The sequence below is a fragment of the Gopherus evgoodei genome, unplaced genomic scaffold (assembly GCF_007399415.2).
Source record: "Gopherus evgoodei ecotype Sinaloan lineage unplaced genomic scaffold, rGopEvg1_v1.p scaffold_83_arrow_ctg1, whole genome shotgun sequence".
Classification (NCBI taxonomy): Eukaryota; Metazoa; Chordata; order Testudines; family Testudinidae; genus Gopherus; species Gopherus evgoodei.
The window spans coordinates 253716-262459 of record NW_022060104.1 but is presented as its reverse complement, the minus strand read 5'-3'; positions in this window follow the sequence as shown (position 1 = coordinate 262459).

Sequence of the window (8744 nt, the reverse complement as noted above, 5' to 3'; positions counted from 1 at the left end):
ATACAAAAAGAATCTGAATAAGCAATCAGTTATAGCTATAACATTTCATTCTCTCACACATTCATTCTTTCATTCACACCAAGTTCTGCAAGGCTGTTATAGTTACCAGCATGGAGCTTGCTCATACCACATCACTGGCCAGGTAGCCTGAACATGAGGATGGACTCAAGTCTTATCAGGTGTGCACCTGATGCTCTTGGAGGATGGTGGCAGAACCTGACTCAAAGTTCTCAGTCTCTAGGTTCTGTTTTTATAGGAATTTATCCCTGTACCAGTCTATGGAATCCTCTTCATCTTGCTGCTTTTACGTTTGAAGTGATAATCAATCACTGTTATGCTTGAAGTGATGTTTAATCAGCAGAAGGCCCATCCATGACAGCTTGGTGTTATCTTGTTCTTCAGTTCTTTGCAGCCACCCCTTTCGTCCTTGGTGTGCTTGGGTGCTTGGGGGTGGATTGCGGATTTTGGTTTGCCCTCGGAGTGACCCAGTCATTTCACTCCATGCATTCTTCAGCCAATTGATGTTGGGGTTGTAATTCTCAGGCTGGCCCCTTAACCTTTAATTTTTAATTTCTTATTCAATCATACATACAATCACACTCCAGCGTATATCCTTTCAACATCTGCATTTTAATCCTTTAATATAACCATTCTCAAATCAGTGGGACATGGCAGACTTCAATAAGTCTATTTATCCCACTTCTTACATTTAAAAGGAAACAAATAAGATAATCATGCAGGAGTGTGTGTGTGTGTGGGGGGGTTATAATGGAGTTCAGGAAAACAAAGTTGTACTAGCCATAAAGGACAGCTGTTATCTTGTTACTTTTAGAACAAACTCTTAGTCTCTGGATGTGCTTTTACAATTAACACAGGCTCAACAGGTTAGCTGAGAAACATATTTCTTTTCAATGGTCAGGCCAAATTCCAGGGTCTGCTCAAGTTCTGGGGTCTGCTGTGGAGTCACTCTTTCTTATATTTCCCATATCAGAAATTTACAAGTTATTACTCTAGTTCAGCACCTGTGTGTCCACATCACTAATGCTCAGAGCTGTCCTGTGCAACACTTCTTAGAACCCAAATTAATACATCATAAAGTCTGAATTTCTGGGTACTCTGTGCTGGATTTTAGAGCAGTTCAGTGATGGATGTTTTATGTGGCTTTTACCCATGAATCCTCCCTGCCATCCGAGTTTTGTGACTAAAATATGTTATGAGATCCTGCAAATTTTCAAACAAGGTCAATTTGGGGGTGAGCGGGGATGTATCTCATGAATCCCTTAACCAAATGACACCATTTTTAGAACACTATTTCTAACTAACTCCGTCCAATTTTCAAGTGGGTCTGCCTATGCATGTGGACTTTGGGCACATTGAAAACTCACCTTTCAAATAGACAGCGCTGTGTAATCTTAACTTTAGCACAGTCCCATAGGGCCAAAACTATAAAAGGGACCAGTGATTTTGCATGATTCTTCACTCTGTCACAAGCTCGATGCAAATATAATTGCGTTGGGTCTGATTCACCACTGAGTTTCTATAGCATTATATCTGTGTAGGTCCAATGGGCCAGAATAATCTGGTGTAAATCAGTTAATGGAGCTATGTGGATTTACACCAGATAAGGATCTGGCCCTTGAATTTCAAAGGAGCTACAATGGTCCTAAAACTGGTAAAGTGGAGTAAAAGTAATCGACATATAGGATGACTGAAAAATCAAGCTAAGTTGTCCCGAGTTGGTCATTCAAAAGTGGATGCACTTAATATCTGTGGTAATTTGTGTCAGGGCTCATAAAGCATGTATTGCACAGTGCATAGTAACTGATATATAGTAAAGGGAAATTACCACTGACCTGAATAGAAAAGGATGTGAATCAAACCCTGGATTGCAAAAAGCCCAAAATATGAAGTGTTTGAAATGATTCCTAACTCATACTGTCCCAATCTACACCTGAGATCCTACCACCCCCATATCTGGGTGTCTGAAATTCAAATCCAACTTAAAAATCAAAATTTTGCAACTGCCCTTTATCTTCAAATGACTTGAAAAGCAGCAATTTTGCTATGGGAAAAAGACCTGCTAATATGGACAGTCCTATTATTTATATATGTATTTGTTAACAACCAAAATATGCTTGGTGCTGTGCACAACTAAATTACCAATATATGAATCATTGGAAGAACAACTCAAAAACAGCAACAAGCCGGATGCCTACAGATCCCTGCATGGAATGATCACATTTGCAGACTCCTCACCACAGTGACGTGCAAAGCTAAGGCAGACTTCTCACCAAATACAGAATTGGGGATCACAAACTGGGAGGCACAAAAAAGTTATACACAGAGAGTAGGGATGAAAAATTAGATGGAGGGAGAGATTGGATTGACCCAAAACAAAAAATTTGCAATTTTTTCAGTGAAATTAAAAAGTCAAAAACTTTCATTTTAGGTCAAACAAAACATTTTGTTTCACCCAAAATGAAACATTTCACTTCATTTTTTAGGGATCTTTGTTACTGGTTTTAAAACACAAAATGGAAGTAAAATTTGAAATTAAAAGTCATTCCAAATTGAAAAATCAAAATGTTTCATTTAGAAAATGTCAAAACAAAATGTTTTCTATTTTTCAGTATTCTTTTTTTTTCAGGTACAACAATTTTCTGAATTCAACCTGAATTCATGAACTGTTTTGCTTGACCTGAATACACAGTTTTTAGTGGGAAGAAGTTTCATCTGAAAAAGATTCACCCAGCTCTTGCAGTGATTATGCAGCCAATGTGACAGCTGAGAGACTGTGATGGAGAGACACTTTCATCTCCAATGCACCAAATATGAGAAAGAGCAAGAGATTCTGAAAATATCAAGAAACATAAAAGACATTATATCAAAAGCAAGGTGGAAAAAAGGTGTTCCCAAACTCTGGGAGAAAGACGGAGACAACATGCCGCCTACCCAATGAGTTGTGGGTCCAGAGCAGATGATTATGAGAAAAGAACACAGTGGATCATACTCCAAATCAAAGCAAATATGAAGATTTTTTCCCCATGAAACTATTCCAGAATAACTCTTTCCAGACACAACTGTGTAAATCTTTATGGGAGTGGGTGAATAAATAATCCCACTGCAGGTTTCTTGTGGCAGGAAGCACTGCCCTCTGAAGTAAGGGATTGCAGGGCTTGATGCTTAAATGCTCCTAGAAGTAAGTGGCATTAAACAGTTGGAAGAAGAGCATGAACTTAAAATTGGAGAGTTTTGCACTTACCTAAATTTGGGAGCATTTCTGTACAGTCCTTACCAACTAACTGCACCAAGGACCACTTCCTCCTGCACACCTGGAACAAAGGGGGTTGATCTCTTCATACACTCCAAAGGATGCATTGCTTAATCAGGCAAGATGGCAGTTTTTATTATTTATCTGCACTGTCCCCTTTGGGAGCTGATCTTCCGACCATTTCGTAGTCTGAATAACTCCATGACGATGATAATGATTTGTAATGCAGTAGCACCTAAGAGCTCCAATCATGGACCAAGCCCCCCTTGTGCTAGGCACTGTATAACACACATAACAAAAAGACAGTCACTTCCTCGAAGACCTTACAACTAAGTAATGTGTTAGTATAAGATTGTTCTGCTTTGACACAGTATGCAGGGGAACTCTCACAACAGAACATGCATATAGTACTATATATTATTAATTCAAATTAGTTTTTAATCATTAACTATTACTGATTGCCACAAAACAAATGAGCTCAGAACTCAGTTAGTTTTTTTGGGAAATGCTAGCGATGAGATAAGAACAGATCCAAAACCCCACTGCTCCTCAGTTTGGAGATTTGAAGATAAGTTGGTTTGACTTTTCCTGAGAGTTATTTAACATACTGTAGAACAATAAATTGACTCCTTTGCTCCTGATTTACATGAGCTTGAAGACTGAAGGGCCCCAAGATTAGTGTCCCATTGTGCTAGGCACTGTACAGACACACTGGAAGAGACACTTGCAGCCTTCAAAGGCTTAAAATCTAAACATGCAAGACAGACAAAAGTAGGGCAGGGAGAAAGAAGATGGAGAAACAGAAGCCCAGAGAGGAGAAATGACTTGTTCCAAGGTCAGGTAGCAGGTGAGTGGTTGAGCCAAGACTAGAACTATATGTTCTACCTCTGAGACACACTGCATCTACCTAGCTAGTGATTAGGAAAACATTGATAGGCAGCATGGTCTAGGGGTAGGACACTGGAGTCAAGACATTTGGGGCTTGGTTCTGTTCGAAGCTCTACCACTGTATCCCTGCTATGCAACTACATAAGATGATTTATCCCCTCCTATACCTACACCCAATCTGCCTATGAGAGGTACGTAATGTTGGCAGCAATGCCAATAGTCTCCCTTTTTCTTGTATTCAGAGTGTAAATGCAGGTGCATTCTAGCCATAGGAGCACTGGGGCAGGACAAGGCCACTGCAAGAAGCTGGGCTCTTTTTTATTAATCTTGGACTTTTATGGAAGGTGATGTCATCTGATGATGTAACTGTAAATTCTATAACATAAGATATACTACCCAAGTGTGGGAAATTGCAGAGTTATGCCCTTAACATCCAGGAAATGATGAAGTTGCACACTTCACTGCTCTCCTGTGCAATATAGTGTAATGCAGCCTGTTGGGAAAAAAAATCTCCTAATACATTTAGTAAAGTTTACCATGACTCAATTTCCACACAAGTATTCCTTTATTGATCCAAGGTCACTCGGTGTTGATTACATCCCAAATACAAATACAAGCCTATACCCATTTATACTCTATCTCTGAGCAATAATTCAGTTATAAGCATTGGCCAAATGCCCAAAAGAGGATCAGGCTCGGGAGATACTTTCCCATCATGATGTGACTCCACAGAGGTAAGAAAAATCTCTGACAAAGAAACCTCTACATACCTTGTCTTTTATACACTAGAATAAACAAGTGATGTCATTGCTGGATCTTGATACTTAGCTAAAGCCAGAAGAGGCAGTTACAGCTGAACCCTGCCTTCTGACCCACTCAAGACATGATTAATGATGGGGCCTCTCCAAGGTTTTCTTCTTATCTTATTTTGCCATATTTCATCCCACCAACTGGACTAAGCATTTCTTTTTAAACAAACCACATAGCATTAATTATTGGCTGCACCAGGTACCCAGTTAACCATATAGTCTTTATTTTGATGACCTCAACCCAACCCTTAAATAAGATACTGCTGTATTTCAAGGGTCGCTACTAGTTTAACACAAACAACTCTTTTCTTTTCTCATGATCTCAGGTCTTTTTGATCACATGCTCTTTGGGCCTATCGCTTATGCTAACATCCAAGCTCAGTTCAAAACCACAGTTGACTCAGGCCAAAGGTAGGCCTGTATTCCTACACAGCCTTAACTCTGCCCACTTAAGGAATGCAGCATTTGCATGTAATTTTGGGGTAGCAACTGCTTTGTATCCAGTTGTGCTCTCTGTGAACGCATCTGTTAATGTGAAAGGATTATAACCCACCCGACGGCAGGGTGTGGCTGGGGATGCTACAGCATTCCCTAGAGTCTCCAAGTGCTGGGTGTACCACGAGCGTGAAAGCAAGCAGTGAAGGCAATCCAAGCACTCAGTTCTTCTGGATCTGGCCCTTTGTGGGTTGTCTGGAACATGGGCACATTTTGGTAACATGGAGGATTGCACTGATAGGGGTGCCAGAAATGAAGATGCAATTACCCTGGCTGTAAATTACTGTAAATTACACCATGGCTGTAAATTACTACACAGACTGATAAACTGAATATGCAATCCAGCTCCTAAGGCCACTGAGTACAGAAGTATGATGGTGGGGATGCTTCAGCCTTGAGTCAGGGATGCTGACTTCAGGCCACCCCTCTCCCAAAAGCATTGTGCACTTCCCTGCAGATTTACTGGGCAAAGCCCATTCATTTTATCCTCAGAAAAAAACTACATGAGGGCAGCTCCTATTGGCTTAAATCCAAATCAGAAACATTAGCACTGTTCTAAGAAGAGTCTGTCTGCTTGCCTCTGTTTCTTTACAGGTTCTACTGACTCAGTCTCATTGTTTACACACACGGTGCAGAGCTGCTGTGTTCAAAGACCCCGAAATCCCATTAGCTCCTCTCCCTTCCATTGGCCTTGGAAGCAGAGCCTGGGACATTAAACTCACACTTATGGCAGTTCAAAAATATTCTACTTTTTTTTTCTGACAGAGATTGGGTTTATTCTGCTTCCCTCTCAAAATTCCAATTGTTTGTCAGAAACAGACAATACATAAGCAGAAAATGGATTTTTTGTTCATTTTTTTGCGAAAATTTTCGATTGCCCCAAATGAAAATATTTGTCATCTGTTTATGTAACCCTCTCTCCCTGGGCACCTGGTGTTCCTGCAGATAAAAGAGTTCCTGGGGTGGCCCCAAAGGTAGTATTGAATAGGTAGGAAGCTTCTGTTCACCCATCTGCAGCATCTCTCTACTCACAGGAAGAACAACTGTTGGTGATGCCTCCTCCTGGATTTGCACTGTATACCTGTTACGGTACCTTGGCAGCGTCCAGGTACAACTCCAGCCTAAACTTTCAATAGGCCTCGCAGATAAGGGCAAATGATACTTAGTGCTCTATAGAAAGCATTAAAACCCAAGTTGGCATGAGGAACAGCTTTACTTACAAGTAATATGAGAAACAATGGGAATGCAAGAGACTAGAAGTACTCATCCCAATTACTGTGACTAGTCAATAGGTGGCATCACAACAGTTCAGCTAATGGTGGCAATTTATAAACATGAAAGTAAACTTAACCACTACTTACAAAACAGAGATTTATGTAAAAACCTAAGCTTAAACTTACAGAAGAACATTCATCAGCAAAGAATTCCCCATGGCAGAGGGGTGGGGGTGGGATGAAATCCTTACTGGCATCACCCCACACACTTTCCCTCTGGGGGAGATGGAGGCCAGAGCCCACCAGCCCTGCAGCTTAGCTGACCAAAGAGGGTTAGAGAGAAGAAGAAAAGATGAACCATAGCTGAGCTGTGCAATGGGAAGGAACAGAATGGGAAGCTCAGTAGAGAGAGTACTACCCTGCTGCTGACCGTAGTGTGACACTAGAGGGCACTGTGCCATAGGAGGTGGTGTGGGTGACAAAACAGGTGGTGTGCTGCTCTTCCAGTGGGTGCTGACCACAATACCCAGCCATGCTGCAAGGATCAATAGGGGGCTCTTCCCCTGACAGTCAGTGCTAAACCCAGTGCCCCAGTGCAGTGCTAGGGCATGCTGTGCTGCAGGGACCGGGGTGGGGGCTCCATGGGGGATGCTATCCACTCTGTGCTAATGTTGATACTAATGTCCTAGGATTTGGCATGTGGATGATGAACTGCAGGAAGCACCATCTTTTGGCTGAAAAATAACAATACCAATGTCCTTCAGCTTATAATTTCTATGGCTTGGATTTTGAAAGGAGCCTAAGTGAGTTGGACACCTAAATCTCTCTGAAATAGAATTGTTGTTGGACACCTAGAGCCCTCAGGGTCTCTTGAAAATACCACTGTCATTGTCCCCTGTACTCAAGGTTTTAAGTCTGGCCAAATCCCAGGTCTGTCAACTTCTTCCTCCTTTCCCCATCTCTCCAACTTTTCATTTGGATTCAACCATAGAGCCATAGTATTTAAAGCCACAAGGGACCACCAGATTATCTAAACTGACCTCCCATGTAGCACAGGCCACCAGTACCACCCAGCACCCTCACACTAACCCCAACAACCAAAATGAAACCAAAGTATCACAGCCCACAGGAGTCTAGACTATAATGTGCCACAGACAGGGGACAGGAGGGACCGATGTGCACCAATGCCCGAGGCCCCCACAATGACAGGGAAATGATTAAGTGAGCCACAGGATTCTCCTTCCCCTCCAGTCCCAGAACAGCTGCTGTTCTCCATCCAGAGGCAGCTGAATTTTGGTGGGTGAGTGAAGCCAGCCCTGTGCAGCACCGTAAGATGAATTAGAGATGGACATAGCTTACCCTGGGGAGCTCCCTTTGAACTTGGGGAAAGTGAGAAACATTTTGACAAGTTACAGTGTGGAAAGAGGAAAAGAATAAATGTGTGTGTCTGTGCTCAAGGTCACAAAGAGGGGCACAAGAGAATTCCAAATTTCCAATTATCCAAAAACCAAACCACAACAACACCAGCGAAGGTGGAACTCATTTGCACAGAAAGATGAGGCCAAGAATTGACTGAGACTAACCTCCAGACTATTTGCAGGGGGTCAACGTTCAAGTTCCTGCTCTTCCAGAGTGAGAGAAAGAACTTCAAAGCTGGTCTCCCATATCCCAGGTGATAGCTCTAACCACCAGGCTGCTGGCTATTCTGGGATAGTTCTGCCTCTTTCTTACAAGAAATTGCATCCTGGCCCTTAAAAACCTTCCCAAACTTCTCAATGTAATTGTCATTGAAACTGAAATGCTTCTGCAAAACATTTTGGTTTGGTGAAAAGCAATTTTTTTAAATGGAAAATGTTTTTTCTTGAATATTTTTTGATCAGTTTGATTGCGAATGGGCTTCAAACACAGGAGATCTAGTACTTCCTCCACCTTTCCCACTCTTTCCAACCAAGTGATTCTTAAGAGAACAATTTTCTCTGTAAGGTTCTCCACAGAGCCCCTTTTACCTCATTGCTCCTCAAGCTGGAGATGATTGGGTTTAGCATGGTCATTACCACTATGTAGAAC